This window comes from Dermacentor variabilis, unplaced genomic scaffold, assembly GCF_050947875.1.
Source record: "Dermacentor variabilis isolate Ectoservices unplaced genomic scaffold, ASM5094787v1 scaffold_17, whole genome shotgun sequence".
In the NCBI taxonomy this organism is placed as follows: Eukaryota; Metazoa; Arthropoda; class Arachnida; order Ixodida; family Ixodidae; genus Dermacentor; species Dermacentor variabilis.
The window spans coordinates 10668504-10690270 of record NW_027460335.1 but is presented as its reverse complement, the minus strand read 5'-3'; the positions used below and the strand labels follow the sequence as shown (position 1 = coordinate 10690270).

At 46.5% G+C, this 21767-nt stretch overlaps 1 long non-coding RNA gene across 1 annotated transcript in view; it reads right to left on the bottom strand.

Moving 5' to 3' along the window:
- Positions 1-21560, bottom strand: part of LOC142568160 (uncharacterized) — a 35270-nt gene extending 13710 nt beyond the window's left edge. Inside the window, exons 1-2 of the long non-coding RNA XR_012825381.1 lie at positions 21397-21560; positions 19939-20034 (exon numbers count right to left, since the gene is read on the bottom strand). This is a non-coding gene — a long non-coding RNA (uncharacterized LOC142568160). The remainder of the gene's footprint in view (positions 1-19938; positions 20035-21396) is intronic.
- Between the last annotated feature and the right edge of the window lie 207 nt (positions 21561-21767).

Here is a 21767-nt window from a genome sequence, read left to right as displayed (position 1 = left end):
TGTGACGGCAATATGTGTCACAGGGTGCAGACTAAAGATAAAGATGAACCGAACATCATTGTCCAGTTTCAACGCCAGGAAAAACGTGGCAGGGTTCTCAACGTCGCTCGAAAAAAGACAACGAATGCTGCCATCGGATTGCAAAACGACGCTCCAATCTATATAAATGAGCACTTGTGCCCGGATACGAATAGAATCCTGAAGATGACAATTTCCCGAAAGCGCGAAAACGGTTTGAAGTTCGTTTGGACAAGGAATGGGAACATCTTTGCTCGTCGTACGGAGACCTCACCTATCATTGCTGCCTGTCGCGAAAGTGATGTGGAAAAGATTAGCAGCACCTCACAATTTTAGTGTTACAACCATTCGATGATGCCTATTCGCAATGTTATGTCGGCTAGTTATATCGCCCCTGAGGACATTCAGCACGTTGTTAAAAGTGATGCAATTAAACGCACGGTCACTTCAACCACAAAAAGATGATATCAATTTGCTGTTGCAATCATGTGGCATAAACTTTGACCTTTTATTGTTCACAGAAACGTGGTATACCATTGAATCAGAACATTTCATGCAGCCGGGGTTCAACCATTGCGTTTTAAACCGCACGGAGAGTAGAGGGCGTGGCGTTGCCATTCTAATAACTCTTGAGTTTTGTGAAGTAATTGAAGAATACAGCCTCATCACATAATGCTGCGAAGCCTTATCTATCAAGAAGGGTAGAAATGTGTTCGCTGTTCTGTATCGCCCTCCTAGCGGTTCTATGGCTGATTTCCTAACATTTCTTGATCGTCTTTTGTCACATTCAAATGCCATGAATAATGTGCTTACTGTTGGCGGGGATTTTAATATAGATGTCTTGAAGAACTCAGTCACAAGTAATGAATTTTTATCAGTGCTTGAGTGCCACTCTTTTAAAAATGTCATTACTATGCCAACACGATTTACTGAATCAACAAGGTCATTGCTGGACATGTTTGTTACCAATTCTATAACTGAAGAAAGAATTTCAGGGGTACTAAGTTGCGACATAAGCCATCCCTTGCCTATATTTATTTTCCTGAATATGCACACCAACCCGGCGTACGTGAAAACAGAATTCACGTACCGCTCAGTGACACCTGCAACATTGGAGCACTTTAGGCACCGTATCAAACAATTTGCATTGGTATGATATTTTGGCCGATGGAGATGCAAACAACACGTATAATAACTTTATATTAACATTTAAAGAACTTTACTTTCAATCGTTTCCTCTGAAGACATATCACAGACCAAACAAATCGCGGAAACCATGGATAACAAACTATCTAAAGTGACAGATGAATCATAAAAATAAACTTCACCAGCAGTTCATTAAAACACGTATAGCGGACTTATGGGCTGAATACAAGACTATTAGAAATAAGTTAAATAAAGATAAGGAAAGGGCGAAGAGGTACAACTACTACCACATATTGGATCCACAACGTCCAGAGCAACGTAATGCTATGTGGAAGAAACTAAATGAAGTACTGAATAAAGGAGCAAGTCTCACTAAAATCGATAATCTGGAAATAGACGGAAAAACGTTACACGGAACTGAGCTTACAGAACAATTCAATGATTTCTTCGTGAAAATCGGAAATGCCAGCCACAGCTCACAACAACAATCAGCATAAATCCATTTCCAAACATGCTTTTCCTTAAACAAACTTCCAGTTCTGAAGTAATTACACTATTCAGTAGAATAAAAAATTGTCGCCGCTGTGATCCTTATGGCATAGAAATGCGACCAATAAAGTATGTATTAGGTATCATAGCGGAAGTACTAACACATATCTACAACTTGGAGTTATCAACAGGTATTTTTCCAACGCTCATGCAACTACCAAAAGTTACCGCAATATACAAAACAGGAGACAAAAACAATTTAAGGAATTATCGACCAATATCAATACTCCCCATTTTCTCGAAATGCCTTGAAAAAAATAATAAACGATAGGATCAATATCTTCTCGAGAAAGTACAATCTTATTACCGATTGTCAATATCATTTCAGAAAGAAGCGTTCAACTGAGAGCGCTCTTTTACCACAAAAAGAAATCATACTATACAATATCGAGAACAGGCTTTTCACACTTGCACTAAATTTGAACTTCCGTAAGGCATTTGATAGCGTAAGTCATGAATTATTATTAAATAAATTTAAATGCTATGGATTTAGAGGAATCTCACTCAAACTTATTCAGTCGTATTTGAGTGCGCGGTCTCAGTACGTTGAAAGAAATGGTCTTAAATCACGCACACAACCAATTAAAACCGGGGTGCCACAAGGGAGTATTCTAGGGCCTGCATTATTTTTATATTACATCAATGACATAATCAACATCGATGAAGATTGCAAATTTATAATGTATGCTGATGATTGCACACTATTTTTCACTGGAAAAAAGTTAGGTACTCTTGAGGCACTAGGAGCAAACACCAGTTATAAGCTTCGCGATTGGCGCACTATAAACAATTTGACGCTAAATGAAACAAAAACGAAATGTGTCATTTTTCGAGCCCTTGGCGCATCCCTACAGTTAGCTCACCATATTACCTTAGGTCCATACAAAATTTCAGTAACCAAATCAATTAAGACTTTGGAGTAAATTTTAATGAACATCTATTCTGGAATGAGCAAATAGATCAGATTAGCTTAAAGCTGAGACGCGTGGTTGGTGCTTTAAATCGTTGTCGATATCTTTTGCCTCTTACCATAAAGCGACGTATTTATGAAGCTCTCTTCCATGGTCACTTGAACTGCTGTGCTTTAATATGGGGAAACACTGCATTAACTAATTTGAATAAGCTCAATATACTTCAGAAAAGAGCTATTAGGGCATATAGAACATACCATACCTTGAACACACTAGCCATCTTTTTGTGAAGCATAAAATTGTTACGGCGAACAATATATACAAATGCAGGCTGCTACAATCCTACATTAGTGCAAATCGCGGGAAGCTCCACACATTTCTCACACTTGCAAATCTTGAACCTACTCAAAGTATTTACTTCCATCGATATAAACTCCCCTGGAAAACTCCATTCTCACGCACTATTCACGGAACGCAAATGCTTAGCCACACATTAAGAAGCACTCTTAACGCATATGAGCAGCAAGACATTGAAATCAAAACATTAAACGCCACCAATGTAGTTACATTGTTTCTTTAACTGCGCATTCCTTAAAGTGTATTGCTTTATATCATTAAGTTTTCACTAAGCATAGAACTACGATGCCAATTTGTTTTCTCTTGCTTTATTATGAGCAAAAATGATCCTATATGTACTATTATTTTTCGTACTGGTGTATAATAATTATTTGCTTTCGCTTTTGTGTTAACCCTGTCACCTTAATTATTCACTTTTTGCTTGTATAATTCTCTTTATGCTTGCATATTTACCCTGTCATTGCTCTTACAGGGTGGACGGTGCTTAGTGAAGCTGCAGTATCCGCTGCTTTTTTGCCGTCTCCCCTTTTTCACAGATGTTTTTGTTTGGGGAAAATAAAACACTGACTGACTGAGTGACTGACTGACCGACAAGAATACGAAAGAGAAAGAGAGAGAGAAAAAAATACAGAGAAAGGCAGGAAAGTTAATCAGAGGTGGTTCCGCTTGGCTACCCTGCACGCGATGAAGCGTTAAGGGGGATAAAAAGAGAGAGTGTATGGAGGTATAGAGAGAAAGAGAGACGAGCACGAACAAAGCGCGTACACTATAGAGCGGTAGGGGGCGGCGTTCTTAACGTCTATCGTGAAGCCCCGTAGACCGCAGGAACCTTAATAACGCAAGTAAGGCCTGCAACGCGGATGTTCTTTCGGAGCAGTGACCTAAATGTTTAGAGTTCTGATAGTGGGCGATTGTCCAACTGGTCCAGTACTCTGCAGATCACTCCTCTCTGGGCACTATATAGTGGGCAGACAGGGATAATATGTGCGAGCGTCTCATCGCTGTTGCATGTGTCTCAACGTGGGGCTGGTATGAAGCAGAAAGAACATAAAGAAGAGATGACAGACCAAGAGAATAGAAAGCTGTAGCTTGACATTAAGAAGGCGAGTGCCGTGACAATTCAAGTACGCCAAGTGATTTCAAACTATGTTGTATGGACTAGCGGATTAAACTACAAAAGGTCGTCGACGACATTGCCTTGTCATAAGCTCAAATAGAAAGAACTTGCAAGAGGTGTAACTTCGCTCCGGGCACATGGTCGCAGCAGTTGGTGACTTCGTTGACAAGTGCAGTCACAAAGCTCAAGCCGATAGAAGCGGGGGCTACGAGGAAAAATTACCGCCGCTTTTAGCCCACGAAGATGGTCGAACGTGAAGCTGTGTTAGTTACACCGAGTGTTACACCATGCATGTCAAACTTCGCAAGCAGCGTGTACAGTAAATCTTCCTTTTCATGATTCGTTCACCTCATTTTCGGTTTTTCGGCTGGCAGCTTCTTCCTCAGGAGCATGCACTACTCGTGGTCTTCCCTCAGTTGTAGCTAGGATGGTATGTGCGGAACCACTTATCCAAAGGTGCGTGTGTTGGACGCAAGGCCCACCGCTGGAGATGCGGGCGCAGCAGTCGTTTGGCGATTGGTTGAATTGTATTGACGTGACTGCCGGCATGCGCGCTTAGTATCGCGTTTCAATCTCTGGGCACTGCTGATATCTGGTTCGATGCTGATATCTGGGTCGATCACACAAAATGCATCCTATGACAACCGTACAAGATTTGCGTATAGATATCATTCTCACAGAGGGACAGGCGTCACTCCAACCCCTTTCCCCTTGTTGAGCTCTTCTTTTCCTCTCCCGCTAGGACACGTAGCCCCTCTTTAGAGAAGTCCAACAACGACAAAACAGGGTCCCCATAAACAGTTTCGCTGTAATGAAGTCAACGCTCCTGAGGAGAAATTGACTTACACCGGAAGCGTTCAGGCTGCGTTTCAGAGGGACGAACAACATAAAACCAAGTTCGCTTTGAGACCTCGCGCAAACTTTCTGTTTCTGCGTGCGGTATGGAAGTAAACATCGTTGTGTGACTTAAGGGAGCCTTAGTCTATGTAAGTGGAAAAGGGTTTTAGAATGCATGTCTCGAACAACTCGAGCACTCTGCAGCGACTGAGGCCTTGGATGCTGGATATACAGGCTGCAGACCCGATAGAAAATGCGACTCGGCTAAATAATCAGTATAGGACGCGGCGAAGACTGACTGCCGAGGGCACGCATCCAAATGGAAAGCATAACCCAAGACGGCATTTCTCCCCAAAAAAGGGAGGTGTAGGTGAAGCCGATGGAACAAGACCGTTGAAAGGCCCAAGAGCTCAAGATAATGGTGCTAGTCACCCTAAGGAGGACATAACAGACAAGGTTGTCACGAAAAAATATCTATAAGGGACAACCGGTCCGGTGTTACCTTTGTCAACTACTGAGGCATTCTTCGGGACGAACGCGTGGAGCTTCTGCATCCATATCTTCAGGAGCTGCAGGCAAACAGAAAACCTGTAGGATATTAAGTGAGAACTAAGGACATAAGCGGCCGTCTCGAAAGCGCTACCCATTGACTGGTAGCACCAGTGTCATCGACGCGATCATCTTAGGAAAGATGACGAAGTCAGGAGCTGCCACGAGTGGCGTGGGAGCTTAGCTCTGGCTTGGGAACGCAGATATAAAGCTTAGTAGAAATTGAGCTCCGGTGCTGGAATGACGCCACGTGGTCTCTCTCTCATGTGCTGTACAATTGGTGACCGCGGACATCTGGATTAACACGAGTCCTGTGCCTGGTAACAACGCGCCACACAGAAAGGAAATGGAGGCATGTCGAACACCGACGAAAAACGCCAGCAAGGCTCGCCCAACCGGTAAGCCGCTGAGCTCGCTTCAACCGCTGCGCTTGTCTCGACGTCATCCGCCTGCCAGAATTTTGCGAGCAGAACCCGACGACGTGGTTCGTCCAAGAAGAGGCCTGTTTCGAGCTTTCGCGGATAATGTCACAAGCCCGCAAGTACCTCATTGTAATAGACGCGCTTCCTGCAGCCGTCATCCAGGAGATTGCCAATCTTCTCCTTTCGTTTGCGCCCACCCTCCCAGTGGTGTGTTGTGATGCAACCAAGGGCGCCATACTGGATTCGGCAGCTACGCCGGAGTACACACGAATACAACAGCTACTCTCATTCGAGCAGCTGAGCAATCAATGCCCAAGTCAGTTGCTACGCCGAATGCTTAAGCTTCTCGGCCCACGCGCTTTCCCCCACGGACAACGCCTCTGTGGGTAAGCTATTCCTTCAGCGCTTGGCTACTCAAGTCCAGATGGTGCTGGCCACTGCTTCAACCCACCATCTGTCAGAGCTCGCTGCATTGGCCGACAAAGAGATGGAAGTTGCCAATCCCCATCGGCTGGTTGCAGCTGTGATGTCGGCGTCAGCGTCGCGCACTGCGCGTTCTTTACCTCCAAACCGACGACAGACAGCTTCGAGACCATTTCCCGTGGCTGAGCTGTGCGATGCACTCAACGAGTTCCTGGTGGTTATCACTCGTAGGAACCTTTATTCTCATTCCCGTCGTAATCGCCTATCTCCATCTCGTCAGCGCGGTCCCTCCAGCGAGTGCCAGCGCTACGGTGCAGCAGATCAGCCAGCCAACTTCTGGTATCACTGCCGCTTTGTTGCCGAAGTACGTCGCTCCTTTCTTCGTTGCTCTTGGTCAGCAAACCGTCCGACGGACCTCTAGCGGCGATGAATTCGGTCACGGCCGCACCACAAGTCGCCTCTTCTACGTCATCGATAAGGTCACTGGGTAACGCTTCGCGACCGACACGGGGCACAGCATTCTACCTGCTAGACGAGCGCATCACACAGATGCTCCCATTCTGTACATACAAGCTGTGAATGGAACTCGCATTTCGATATTTTGACAACGCTCGCTCGCACATAACCTGGGCCTGCGAAGAGCGTTGCGATGCTTGTTCGTGGTTCCCGACATTATTTCTGTTATTATCGATGATGATTTCCTCACATACCACGACCTCATTGCAGACGCCAAGCGACATCTCCTGGATCCGACAACCTGTCTCTCTGCAAGACATTGCAGCGCCGGAGACCACAAATTTAGCACTCTATAGCGTTGCGGCTTCCAATGGATCCTTCTCGGATTTGCTGCGAGAATCGCCTGAACTCACCGCGTCGCCCTACTTAACAACAATCGTCTGCCATGACGTGCGACACCTAATCACTTGCGGACCTCCTGCATTCTTCCGGCCACGTCGACTTGCTCCGTACAAAAACTAATTGGGACGTGCAGAATTCGAGCACATGTCGGAATTATACATTATTTGCCCATCCACCATTAAATGGGCTGTTCCATTCCACATGGTGCTTAAGAAATCAGGCTACTGCAGGCAATTTAGGGGCTACAGGTGTATAAATACTAAGACTATACCAGATCGGTACCCTTTACCCAACACACAAGATTTCACCGTCGCTCTGCACGGCGCCAATATCTTTTCATTAAGTCTAGGCTCATGGGGCAGTGTCCGCCGAAGCGTGATCACTCCATATGAAGACAGATTAAAGGCGGGTTAAAGAATGAAAAATATTTCATAGTGGCAGTTAGTGAATGATAACGTTATAATAGAGATTGGTAGAGGCTAAGAATGACTGGTAACGACTAATAATTACTGGTAGTGATTACTAATGACTCCGAAATGACCAACATGTCTAACGACGACTTCTAATGACCACAATTGATTAGAAATGACTGGAAATGTCTAGTAATAAGTAGTAAGGACTGCAATTACTAGCTACTTGTAATGACTAGAAAATGACCAATGTCTAACGACATGTAACGACTACAATTGATTAGAAATTACAAAATGCTTCGTAATGACCAGTAATGACAAATATTGACTATGAAATGGCCAATATGTCTAACGACAAATTGTAAGGACCACAATTGATTAGAAATGACTAAAATGCTTAGTAGTGAGCAGTAACGACTAAAAAAAGAAGAGAAAGAGACAATGAGAAAGAGGCGAAAGATAAGAGGAGGAAGAGTAGGTTTTTACCGTTCACCTCTTAAGATATAATTTAAGAGACCCTGTTATATTAAAGATGGACCTTGCCCGTGCCTACCACAATATACCTGTGGCTGAGCAAGAGATACCTAAGGCGCCCATTGCAAGGCCAATCGGACGCTTCGAGTTTCTGCAAATGCCGTTTCGCCTCAGGAACGCCACACAGTCTTTCCAACGTTTTATTGAAACAGCAAAACATGGATTACCCTTCGTCGACGTCGAGGACTTGTTGGTATTGAGAAAATGCGTCGAAGAGCATTTACGTCTACGACTTTTGCTCCAACGACTATCTGAGTATGGCATCGTCATCGACGTTTTCAGAAGCGAGTTTGGTGCTGACAACTTGGAGTTTCCAGAACATCACCCCGATGCTAGTAGCATTCGGCCACTTTCATCAAAAATTGAAGTAGCAGAGAGCTTCCCCAAGAGCACAACGATCACAAAGCTGCGACAAATCCTCGGTAGGGTTAAATTTTACCGCCGATTTATCAGGAACTGTGGTGCCATAGCGGCGCGTCTGGATCGCGTCCTTACCAACAAGAACAAGACATCCTCGCTGCATTGAGACGCCGCCATTGAATGCGCCTTCATCATGGTCAAGGGCACATTAGAAAACGCCGTGCATCTCGCACATGCTAACCCCATAGCATCATTGGCCCTCATGATGGACGTGTCCATCATAGCCATGGGAGCGGCTCTCCAGCAGCGCATCGATAATTCATGGCAACCCATAGCCTTCTTGTCAAAGAAACTCGCTCCTACCCTAGCTCACCACAGCACTTTCGGTTTGAGTAGCTTGGAATTTACCTCGCCAGTCGTCTCTTTTGCAATATCGTTGAGGGCCGACGCTTTACCGTCTTAACGAATCACAAGCGTTTGACGTATGTGCTTTACAAAATATCGTCAGCACATATAGCACGAGAAATACGCCATCTCTTGTTTACTTCGGAATTCTCCACTGACATCTGACATGTAAGCGGCGAGCAGATTGTACCTGCTGACACCCTTAGCCGTGTGAACGTCGTCACAGCAACTGCTTTTCCTACGTGACCAGATGTGCAGACACTCGCCGCATATCAAGGTAATTCCTAGCTCCTTCAACTACGCTCTTCGAAAACAGCACTACGGCTGGTCGATATCCTGCTTGATGGGGTCACACGCGTCTGCCACACTTTTACAGGCGCACCGAGACCATTTGTCCCTAGCAAGTTAAGCAAGTAGCTTTTTGACACACTGCACCAGCTCGCTCACCCCGGTGTCCAAGATACGTAACGCCTTATTGCATTGCGCTCTGTATGACCATGAATAAACGCCAACGTACCCGACTGGATCCGTGCATGTGCACCCGGACAAAAGTTCATAGGTATCCTGTTCTCCCAGCACGCCAGTTTCTCCAACCTGATAATGATTTCGTTGCCTGATAACCTCTATCTAGAGGTTTAGCCGTTCGCCAGAAGCAAGGCCACTTCAAGACAGCCCTTCTGCAACGGTCATGGCAGCTCTTGTCACAGCGTCGGTCACCCGGTTCGGATGCCCTACCAAAATTGTTACTGAGAGATGACAGCAATTCAAGTACGCTTTCTTTCGAGAGCTTCTTCGCTTGCTTGGCACGGATCGGCTGCGCACAGCCACCTACTATCCCCAAACCAATGGCCTCGTGGAACGCTTTCATGGTCATCTCAAGTCAGCACTGATTGCTCATGTACAGCTCCTGACTGAACACTTACCTTTATCATTGAAAAGGAACATGTGCAATCATTACATTTTACCGGTGCTGACAGATGGGGCAGAGACTTGGACACCGACAAAGAAGCTTGCGAACAAGTTAAGGACCGCGCAGAGAGCGATGGAATGAAGAATGCTAGGCATAATGGTAAGAAACGGAAAGAGAGTGGTTTGGATCAGAGAGCAAAAGGGTATAGCCGATATTCTGATTGACACTAAGAGAAAAAATGGAACTGGGCAGGTAATGTAAAGGGGCAGGTTCGATAACCGTTGGTCCATTAGGGTTGCAAAATGGGTACCAAGAGAAGGGAACCTCAGTCGAGGACGGCAGAAAACTAGGTGGGGCGATGAAATGAGGAAATTCGCGGGCGGTATTGGGAATTGGCTGGCGCCGGCCATGGACAATTTCAGATCGCAGTGAGAGGCCTTCGTCCTGCAGTAAGCATGAAATAGGCTGATAATGATGATATTGATGACCAGTTTAAATTTTCGACAGCACCAAATAGTTCATTTTCGAATACGAATAAGAACAGTTAAGCTGTTATATGCGATTTGTATTCAAACATTCGAATGTTCGCCCATCCCTACTTACTGAAAACAAAGCTAGTGAATTGGTCCTATTTGTCGTTTAACAAGGTTTCGTTGGGCGATTGATATTGTTATGCTAAAGCCAAAGCATGTGCGGAAGAAGGGGACGGCGAAATACGCTTGTCTTTGAAGCGGCTCATTGTCCGCGCAGCAACCCTTCTGTCTACTACAGGCGTCTCAATTCTGTGGCCAAATAGGATGTGTATCCACTTCCCGTATCGATGACGTTATCGACTGTCTTCATTCCATATCCTAATTTTCATCCGTGAATTTCCGACCGGATAACTGCATTCAGCCTCGAAAGGCAAAATCACTTTTGTGCCACCAGAGGGACAGTTAGAATTCAGCGTCATGCCGTTTGACTTGCGCAACGCGCCTGTCACATTATGAAGGATATGGACGCAGTACTGCGTGGCCTAAAATGCTGCATTTGTTTATGTTATATTGATGAGGTTTCCTTTCTGGTTATACTCTCGCAGGGCACAATCATCGACTTCACGTTCTTTTGACGCGTCTTGAACAAGTTGCCCTTACTCTCAACTCAAAGAAATCTCGATTGGGCCAACGAGAGGCGCTAGTACTGGACAAGCACGGCTTGCGACCAGACCCACAAATGGTCGCTATAATTATTGACTTCAAACAACCGCAGTCACAACGCGAGCTTGGATGTTTCTTGGGTCTTTTCTCATACTTCCGAAGTTTCTTGCCCAACTTTGTGCATACCGCCAACTCCCTGACTTTGTTGCCGTGCAAAGATAAGTCAACTATCTGTACAGCAGATTGCGATTGCTCGTTTCGTCACCTTAAGTTCCTACTATCTTCTATCCTCAACTTCGTTGTTTTGACGCCACTGCCACAACAGAATTGCACACCCAGGTGAGTCGAATCAGCCTTGGCGCCATCCTCGTGCAGCGTTTTGATGCCACCGGGCATACCATTGCCTACGCCAGCCGTTCATTGAGCAAGGTTGAACAGAACTACACCATCACAGAGGAGGAGAGCCTGTCTGTCGTATTTGCTGTCCATTATTTCCGCCAATATATCTAAGAAAGCCGTTTTACAATCGTTGATTATCTCTGCCTACTATGTTGACTGGTTAGTCTGCGCTATCCGGGAGAAGAAGACAAAGTGATTCTTGTAGAGACCACTGTTCCTTCGCGCTGCAGTTTTTTCGGCTTTTTCCCGTGTTTTACTTGGAGACGCCGCTCCCATTGGCGCGGTAATGGAAGTTGAATCGGCATAATGCCGACGCGACGTGACTGCTTCGGCAGGAAACGAAATCGCCCTGCTTGTCAAGCTGACAGCGAGGACACTGTGTTGCACTCCTGCTCAAGCGATGACACCTCAGATGACGAGGGCTTCGAAAGAGTGGCACACTGGAAGGCCAAGAGAAGAAACATCAGCGGATTGTTTTCGTCAAGTAAGTCTACCGTCATGCCACAACGAAGGTCATCGGCACAACACAATTCTTTTTGTGCTGGACACACCTGCCGGTCACTTTAACCGCCTTCATCGGCAAGCAATTTCTGTTTCTCTGGAGGCTCTTGCCCCAGGAGAAATTAAGGATACCAGAGTTAATACTCGAAAGAACGTCCTGGCTATTGATGTGCACAACCGAAGCGCAATGAATGCTTTGATGGTAGTAAAGCTCCTGGGAAACATCAATGTCCACTGCCTCATTTTGCAGGACAGCGAAGCCATGGCGGGTGTTGTTTATGATACTGACACATCGATTAGCGACAGCGACCTGCCAATTTTAATCAAACCTGCAACAGATGGTGTTGCCTTACTACAAGCTCGGCGCCTTGGCAAGTCGACCTGTGTAAGGCTCGTGTTTAGAGGTGACTGCCTACCGTCACATGTAAAGGTCGGCCACTTTCGGCATGTGGTACGACCTTTCGTACTGAAACCACTTCAGTGTAGAAGGTGTCAAAGAATTGGACATGTGAGTGCTGTCTGCCGAAATACAACGATGTGCCCATGATGTTCCGAACAACACAACACCGGCACTTGCCGTGCAACAGAGTGAAAGTGCCCGAATTGTCAAGGCTCGCACGCCGCATCCTCAGAAGACTGTCGACGCCTAAAGAAAGAGCAGAAAATCTTGAGAAAGATGCCCCGAGACGGATCCTCGCACAGAGATGCTTCTGAGGCGGTAAGGCGACATCGCTCCCGGGAACGAAAGTCTAGGAATACCTCTACCGGTTCAAGGAAAATGTGTCGTCTGGCAATGCCGCCTCCTGTTCCACCTGTCTCCAGTAAGAGCACGAATGGCAACGATAAAAGCGGCCATGCTATTCATGCTTCATCAAGTAAGGTGTGGCCAGCACTGCTTAAGACATGCCACGCGCCAGAGCCACAGCACATGACTCGCCACTCAACGTGAAATATCACTTCAGTTGACCAAATGCGAGACAAGGATTCACAAGTGCTATGCTCAAATCGCTCACGAATGTCATGCATCTACTACTGACAAACATGGACACTTCGGCTGCTCGTAGCGCACTGCAAGTACTAGACGCGCTGGCTCCAGTACTTGAAAGCGTCGCATAGCCCCGTGGCCCGTCTCTCGCTTACCTTCCACAAGGAAGTCAAGAAAGCATCTCTATTGCAGTGAAATGCCCGTGGTCTCAAATCGAGAATTTCAGATTTGACACACTTTCTCTTCGAAAACCGTTTTCCCATCCTCGCAATTTGCGAACGGAGCGTTCAGAATGTTGCACGCATTTCTGGCTACGAGGCATTCATGTCCTCTACCTGGGGTGATGTGAGCAAGGTAATTGTATATATTAGATGTGATCTGTCATACGTGTTGCACCCAGTGTCGCCTCACGACGACAACCAGTACGTTTGTTTACTTGTGAAAACGAATATGCTTACGTTCACACTCGTCACTGTTTACATTGTTCCTTCAAGTGGCTGGGACTCTAAACGACTGCACGACGCGCTATCAGCGACACCCGGTCCTACAATTCTCACCGGAGATTTTCATGCTCACCATCCGCTTTTAGGGAGTTTGAAGATGGACTCCAGGGGAAGGAGACTAGCATCCTTTGCCACACAGCACGACCTTTACTACCTCAACGAAGGTAGTCCGACATATTTAGGCGGGCTTACAATCAGCAGCTGCCTAGACTTGACCCTGGTTTCTCGGCGTCTTGAAAGAAACATGCAGTGGTTTCGAGACATCGAGTCGCATGGAAGCGACCACATTTTGATGTGCCTGAAGATCAAGGGACCATATAAATGCTCCTCGAAGACCCTCCGGCGAGTTGACTAGTTGGCATTTCGGTCGCGCATGGAGGAAGTATGTCAGCAAGGGAACCATTCAAGTGTGTAACACGAAATTCAAAAAGCCATGCAAGAGGCTACGCGTGGTTTTCAGCCTTTCCCGAAATATGAATAATTTGAAGCCGAACTGCAGTGACTACGAGCAATTCGCCGGTGAGCTGGAAGAAGATACAGGAGAACTAAATCCTTCCATGATCCCGGAGGGTCAAGGCGGATACAAAAGAAGATTTAACACCGCATTGATGCACTACAATCACAAAGATGGAAATGTTTCTGTGAGTCGTTGGATCCACGTGAGCGATCATCTCAGATATGACGAACCATGCGTGGACTTTGCGTATCACCGCAACAGCGTGTTCGTTTGAAATGCCTCACTTTTCACCAAAGTCGCAGCGAAATTGTCATTGCTGAAGAACTTTGCTCTAGACTTGCCAGCTTGCAGCTCTAAAGCGCACTTACACCATGAGCCACTCCTGTGCCACGGGATTCCCGCATGGATGTAATGTTTTCGGTGGAGGAGCTTGAAGCGGCACTGGCGACTTGTAGGCGCTCTTCGACACCTGGGCCGGACGGCGTTACCTATGCGGCGCTCGCCAATCTTGGGCAGAAAGCACGACTCATGCTGCTAAGCCATTACAACGACTCTTGGCACAACGGCTTAGTTCCACGTGAATGGCAATGCAGCCGCTTCGTTCCACTTCTCAAACCAAGTAAATCGCCGTTAGATTTGTTATCTTACCGCGCCATCGCTCTGGCCAGTTGCATAGGGAAAGTAATGGAAAGAATGATTTTGACGCGCCTGGAATGGTACCTGGAAAATTAAAACGTGTACCCAGATGCTGCTGGCTTCCGTCGTGGGCACTCATCCATGGATGTCATCCACTTGGTCACGTGTGTTTAACATCAAAAACGTCTGAAACGACTCACTGTGGCATTATTCCTTGACATAAAAGTGCCTATGAGAATATAGCACATTGGGGCATTATAGAGGTTCTTATTGAAGCCAAAATCGGTAGGCGCACTTTTCCGTGGCTGTGCAGGTATTTTACCGGCAGGCATTTCTTCGTGATGACGGACGATGGTGCCACGACTCAACACCAAACGTTCCGTGGAGTACCGCAAGGTGGAGTGTTGAGCCCTACGCTATTCAACCTAGCGCTCTTTGGTTTAGTCAGATGCTTGCCCAACACAGTTCAAGTATCAATATATGCCGGCGACATCTGCATTTCGGCGTCTGCTGTAGCACGACTGCAGGCACGAGCACGGCTACAAAAAGCAGCGGCCTTAACATCACTGTACTTGCGAAAACAGCACTTAAAGCTGTCTCCAGAGAAATGCTGCCTTGTTACATTCCCTTGGAAGGTAATGAAGCGTTACTTTGTAAGTGTCAATATGGACAAGTAGTCGGAAACGCACGGAAACACCGTGTTTTAGGGGTAACTATCAACCGCAACCTATCACGGAGCCCGCACGTTTCATACCTAAACAAGAGGTTAATGACAATAATACATCTCCTCCAATGTCTCGGTTGGAAGTCGTGGGGCACATCGGTGCGGTCAATGCTGCAGCTTTAGAACGCTTGTTCTTTGGTTTCGCAAGATACAGCCTCCCTGCGCTTGGTAACGCCTGCAAAACAAACCTGCGTGTACTCCAAGGGCTACACATGCAAGCTCTAAGGATGTGTCTCGGTCTTCCAAGGTGTGGGTCTACAGCGGCCACGATTGTTATAGCTCGAGATCACCCAGTATCAACGTACTTGGCAAACGACGATCTCAGGGCGCATATTCGGCACGTTGCCCGACTACCTTGTCACCATCTTGCCGCTCTACCCGCAAAAAGGCCACAGGCAACTTTCAGTCGTATAATTGTTGCCCGTCGTACCTCAGTGCCATCGAACTATGTGCCTGCAGCAAGGCCATCTTCACCTTTATGGTCCCTGCACAGACCTGAAATACGCCTTACCATCCCAGGAATGACGAAGAAGGCTAACATGCCGTCTTTTGCACTGAAACAGGCCACATTAGAACTTTTACATGAGGTGCACAGTGGCCGCGTACACGTTTACATCGATGGCTCAGTCACATCAGCAAGTTCAGCTGCTGCTGTGGTGATACCAACAAGATCAGTCAAAATAAGCTAAAAGCGTCACATGTATCGTCCACGGCAGCTGCTGAACTGGTAGCCCAGCGTGCGGGGTGTACTCAGTGTATTCTGCAGAGTGTACTCTCAGCACTGCGTCATTGGTCACATGAGTAGCTCGTCGCAGAGATCAGAAAAGTCCACCATCGCATAGTTGACGAAGGACACGATATATTATATCAGTGGTTGCCTAGTTACTGTGGCATACATGACAATGATCGAGCAGACGCAGCTGCCCGATCTGCCCATGACGGCGTCAACTGCGTTGCCATTCCTCTTTCGATAGCCGACACAGCGATAAAACTCTCCGTATATGCACATGAACTGACAGTAGCTCAATGAAATTTATCCGATTTCACAAGTGCACGCCTTCATACCCTGGACCCTAATTTACAGCTCCTTATTCCGCCCGAGCTTACACGACGTGACGGCACCCTTCTAGTCCGTCTATGGCTTGGAGTAGCATTTTCAAATGGGTACTCTTTTGTTATCGGAATGGCCAACAGCCCACTTTGTGACTTCTACGGGTGCCATGAAACAATCTCGCACCTTCTTTGTCAGTGCTCTCGTTTCAACCTGCAAAGAGCAGTCCTCTCAGCCACCCTAGACAAACTGGACAAGCGCCCATTGACAGAACACAAGGCCCCCGGAAACTGGCCTACGCGAACATCAGTGCGATCCGCTATGAAGGCGCTGCGGCGGTACTTAAGACACTGGACTTTCTGACAAATTGTGACTGCACTGTGTGACGTAGGATTGTACGGTGACTCTGCGTAACACTAGGAACGCCTTTGCGGGCTGCGTGACATTGGCCACAAAAACAGTCTGTGTGTACGTGCATGTGTGTGTAATGTTTTTTTTTTAAATCTTATTCTTCTCTCTTTTACCTATGGCATCCCCTTGCCCCTCCCCAGTACAGGATAGGCAACCGGAGATAATCTCTGATTAACCTCCCTGTCCTTCCTTTGCCCCCCCTCTCTCTCTCTGCACTATCCGTCTCGTCGCCTTGCTCGATGGGCGCTACTTTTGCAGAAAATTTACTTTGCAGTGAGTTACAACAGCGGCCACCATCATGCGGACGCCGACTGCGTTTAGAAGCTCCCTATACCAACATGTGACACCGACAGCATGCGACGCCGACAATTTCGATGAGTTTCTGACTGCCTGGCCATCTTCTGGGAAGAGCAGTATGCCGACCGCAGCCTGGATGCCCTCTTCACGCCAGCTGCTCAGCTAACAGGTAACAATGGCTTTGTTATCCGATTGCAAGATGGCCTGGTCCACAAAAAGCATTACGTGATTGATAGTGCCCACCTCCACTTAATCTCTCCTAAGAATTTTAGAACAAACATGCAAGAGCACTGAACAGGCCCGGGCCCGGCTCAGCCCACGGGCCGGGCTCGGGTCGGCTAACGTATGTAGTGCGGCCCGGGAAGGAGTCGGGTCTGTCCCGGGAATCGATCAACCCCATCATAGCCCCGGATCTCCATCAAGCCTGTAATACGCCGGGTATGTCACTGGTAAAACTGCCTACAATAGGTAGCAAAGCTTTATTTTGTCAGCTTCAGGTGGGGTGATTAGGCGTGCTTTCTTAAGCGGGACAGATAGCCATCAATCGATGCTCCATGGCTACTTCCTCAAATCATTCTACGGCATGGAGTTATGGAGTTGGGTGTCCAGGCTAGAACTGTGCAGCACAACATCCCATGCTTCAGGTTAGGAAGAGGCTATGAGGCTAAAAGGAGACTTGTCCTCCTCCCAGTGTCATATTATATGCATCAGTGTCGCCAGTTTCACACACATTCTAGAGTGTGTTCAGTCGCGTGGGCAGTGATGCAGAGCCTGTGCTACGGCCGAGGAGGACAAACGCGATTACCTCTTCCTCGCTCTCCCTGGCGCGCGCTCACTTTGCCCCTGCTCCCGCTTAGCTATATTTTGCTCAGGTGATCTGTACCATGCCGCACCTGTACCATCACGCTGGTGGATGGAGCAACAATTTTGCAAATGTACAGCAGGTTTTCATATCGCAGGTTAACGCAGGAGTATAATGAGTTGAATATATCATCTTTCTTTCATTTAACCTGCTGATTTATCAGCAACAATGCCAGACAAAGTGCCGACACAGTCAAAACTATTTATAGAAAATGTCATGTCCCACGGCGGATATTATCTCCACAATTACGAAGAATTGAACCATGTTCTCGTTACGCTCAAGGGCCAATGGGACAAACCCGCCCGGCCCAAGTCTTTCAGGCTCGGGCCGGATGCGGGTCAGGTTTGAAACTACTGAGTCGGGCTCGCACGGGCCGCCGCAAAGCACTTTCGGGCTCGGGCCGCACTCGGGCCTGAGGAGAGGGCTCGTGCAGTGTTCTAATACGTGCTCCGGGCTATCCACGATGATGCGGCTGCGAGGCTCATGGGTTTCTGCAGAACATACCACCGCATACAAGGCCTATTCTACTAGCCTAGTATGCAGCGGAATATAAAAATGTATGTGGCCATTTGAGACAAGTGACAGCAATTCAAGCATCCCAATACTACTCCGGTTAGACTTCTTCACCCCATGACCCCCACCATGAGCTTCTTTTAAAATGCTTGAAGTAGATCTTCTCGGTCCATTCCCGCGATCAACAAACGACAACCGTGGGATTATAGTGTGCGTCAACAATCTGACACGTTAGGCTGAAGAAGCAGCGATGACAACAACTACGGCTATCGACGTTTCGAGCTTCCTGCTGCTTTTAGTTATACTACGTCATGGGCCACTCGTATGATTGTGAGTGATCGCGGTCGCCTGTTCGTGGCCGACGTTGTCCAAGAGATGTTGTGTCTCTGTGCTTGTCAGTTTCGCCGCGCGACCCTGTATCACCCGCAAAGAAATGGTCTGATCGAGCGCACCAAGATAACTTTGACGAACATACTTTCTGTCTATGTCAATACCAGGCACGTAAATTGCATTGACATCTTTCCTATTGTCACATACGCCTACAATACTAGAAAGCATGGACCCACCGGCAACAGCCCCTTCTATCTTATTTATGTTAAACCATCCCAGAGCTTCCTTGACACCATTCTGCCTTTTACAGTTCATGCAGGCTCTTATATAGCCCAGAAATCCCGCTGCGCTGAGAAGGCACGTCGCACAGTTGAGCTCTGTACGCTGGCGGCCCAGGACCGCCCCAAAATCACCGACGGTTCACGGCATATGAATGCGTTGTATGAGAAAGGGGACATAATATAGATCTGGATACAATTTGGGAAGCACGGCCCATAACACATGTTTCTGACTCGCTACACCGGGCATTTCGTCATCACCGTTGCTTAAGTGACGTGACACATTCTTTTGCGGCTCTTCTCGTGTCTCATTGTATTGTCGTTCTAAGAAGACGCAGCTTGTTTCTGTCGCTCTCCTGAAACGCTGTCATCCCCGTGACTCTCAGTGCACGTCACAGTCGCCCAGCGGGCTCCGTCTGTCAAGTGAGGAGTGTTATGCTAATGTGACAGCAGCGACGGATGAAGAAAAAGACGAAGTACGCTTGTCCTTGGAGTGGCTCTGTGTGGGCGCGGCAACACTTGTTTCATAGGTAAATAAGCCCACCCCATTGTAACGATATCATATGGGCAGCACAAAGGCGCATAATGGATGACACCTAGCGGGCCCAATAACTTTAATCGCAGATCAGTTTTATAATGCACTATATACTTGAGAACTGTATGTTATATAAAGAGTACACAGTGTCCTCACAAAACATAGAATTATCACAACTTAACGGATTGTCAAGCAACTGCGATAGGGTCCTTCAGGTTCTTCAATGGCTTTTGTAACGTAGTTAAAGACAGATTCGGGCTACATCGTATTCTACATGTTCCTTGTACGGTACTCTGTAGTAATAATTCTGGCTACTGTGTGTCAGAAAAATAATTTATTAGAAAGTCCATCATAAATACTCTAAATTAGAAGCAAATCGGTGCCTGCCATTCCTGTAAGTTTCAAGTTTGATTATCTTAATTTTTTGTAGCATACACATACAGATAGTTTACAACTTCAATATATGAGCTGGTGCTACTCTTTATACAAACACATCAATGTCTTGTTTACTTACGCGTTGGCTGCGGCACGTTGCCGGTAATAATGCAGTGTTGTGTAGCATATAAAACTTCGTATTTTGGGTACACGTGTTTGGGTGGTTGGCCTCCGGCTTTGAAGGGTGGAGGAAGAGGGGGGTGGAGCAAGAGACAGAGTTATTTTGGAGCTGCTAGTAGCATCCGTGATGCACAGAAATAATTGCACAAAAGTAATACTTTGTTACCAGCACTCTCATGTATCGGGTAGTTATTGTCAAAAGGAAGCAGCCCTACGTTCTACCCAAAAGAGAAATTGGAGTTATCTTTTAAACAAGGTCTGCTCCTGAAGTCAACATCTACCAAGCACAAATTGGCACCTTGTATTGAAAGCGAAGAAGTAAACATCGCCAAATGTGGCAGCTAGGAATTTAGCTCTGCCTTCCATGGTAGCGTAGCGGCTTTGATGTTGCCCTGCTAAGACGGAGGCTGACGATGCAATCCTGTGCGTGGCAGCCGCATTTTGATTGTGGTCGAAATGCAAATACTTGTAGTGTGCCTTGGAGGCACGTTAAGGAAGCCAAGGTGGTCAAATTTATTCTGGAGTCCCCTGCTACGGCGTGCCTCATACTCATATCAGGGTTTTCGCATGCAAAACGCCAAAGTTATTTTTTTTTTCAAATTACTTCTTTATTGGGCGGAATTATGAAGCTAAGCAAAGACAACACTCGAATCACAATGACAGCGCCAAGAACCGTTGCCGTTCGTCGTAACCAAACATGAGAGGTGAAGAAAATCCATTATTTTTGCAAATATCAACATACATTACAGAGCTATCGCTGCAGTTTCCGTTCATTCTAGAGTGTGCAACATCAACATTCACCAAATCATGCGCCAAGTCTGATTTTACAAGGCTTTTCCACAAATATTCTACAACAACGTTAAAGAAATTTCGGATATAGCACGCGCGCATGCGCTCCTGACGATAAGTTGATAAATATAATAATCCCGTAAAAAGAGTCAGCAGGAAAAAGAAAAACATTGTACGGGCTACAATCTCCTGCTGTACATCGGGTGACCGGGCAAGAACGTCATGCCCAGCTCAGACAATCGACCAACTGTAGAACGCGTGTTGTAGGAGCGCCCTGCTTCAGTAAAATTATGCTGTTATACTTTACTGCGCAAATGAAGAACTACAGAAATGGCACAACGTGAAAGAATGGCGCACGATCTATTCTGACACTGCTGTTCCTTAGGAACTATGCGAGCCAGGTAAAGGCATTGTCGCATTTAATTTTATATATTTTCTGGTAAGCTCTTCGTCTTTTCCCTCATAATTATCGCGGTCTTTGATGCAGGCTTTACATATTTATCAAACAATAATTTAGTATTTGGCGTCATAACACTAAAGACAATACACCTTCAGGAATTGCTGAGATTTGCTAGCGCTTTGTAATTCTCAAGAGCAGAGCGAATTGCTGTGGTACTTTAATACTTACGGTTGATTTTTATATCAGCGACCTTTCCTTGTTGGTGCATCGCAACCTCCAACGTAACATTACTTCTCCTAAAACATATTGGACACAGGTACCACTTAGTGAAGACGGTCGCTTCAGCACCCTTACAAGAAAAATCGACATAGGTCACAACTCCACACCTTAAGCGTTGAATACCAGGTGTTATTTTTGCTGCATGAAACGCAAAAGAAAATTCTTTGGCTGGTAGCATAATTCTCGGCCATAAGGTAAATTATTGGAAGATGCGGCCATTACTTCCACGCGATATGCAAATGCTAAATTGAAGAATTACCATAACTGCCCTAATTTACCGGTTGAATAAACTACTTTACGGCGCGGTTCAATTTACTGAT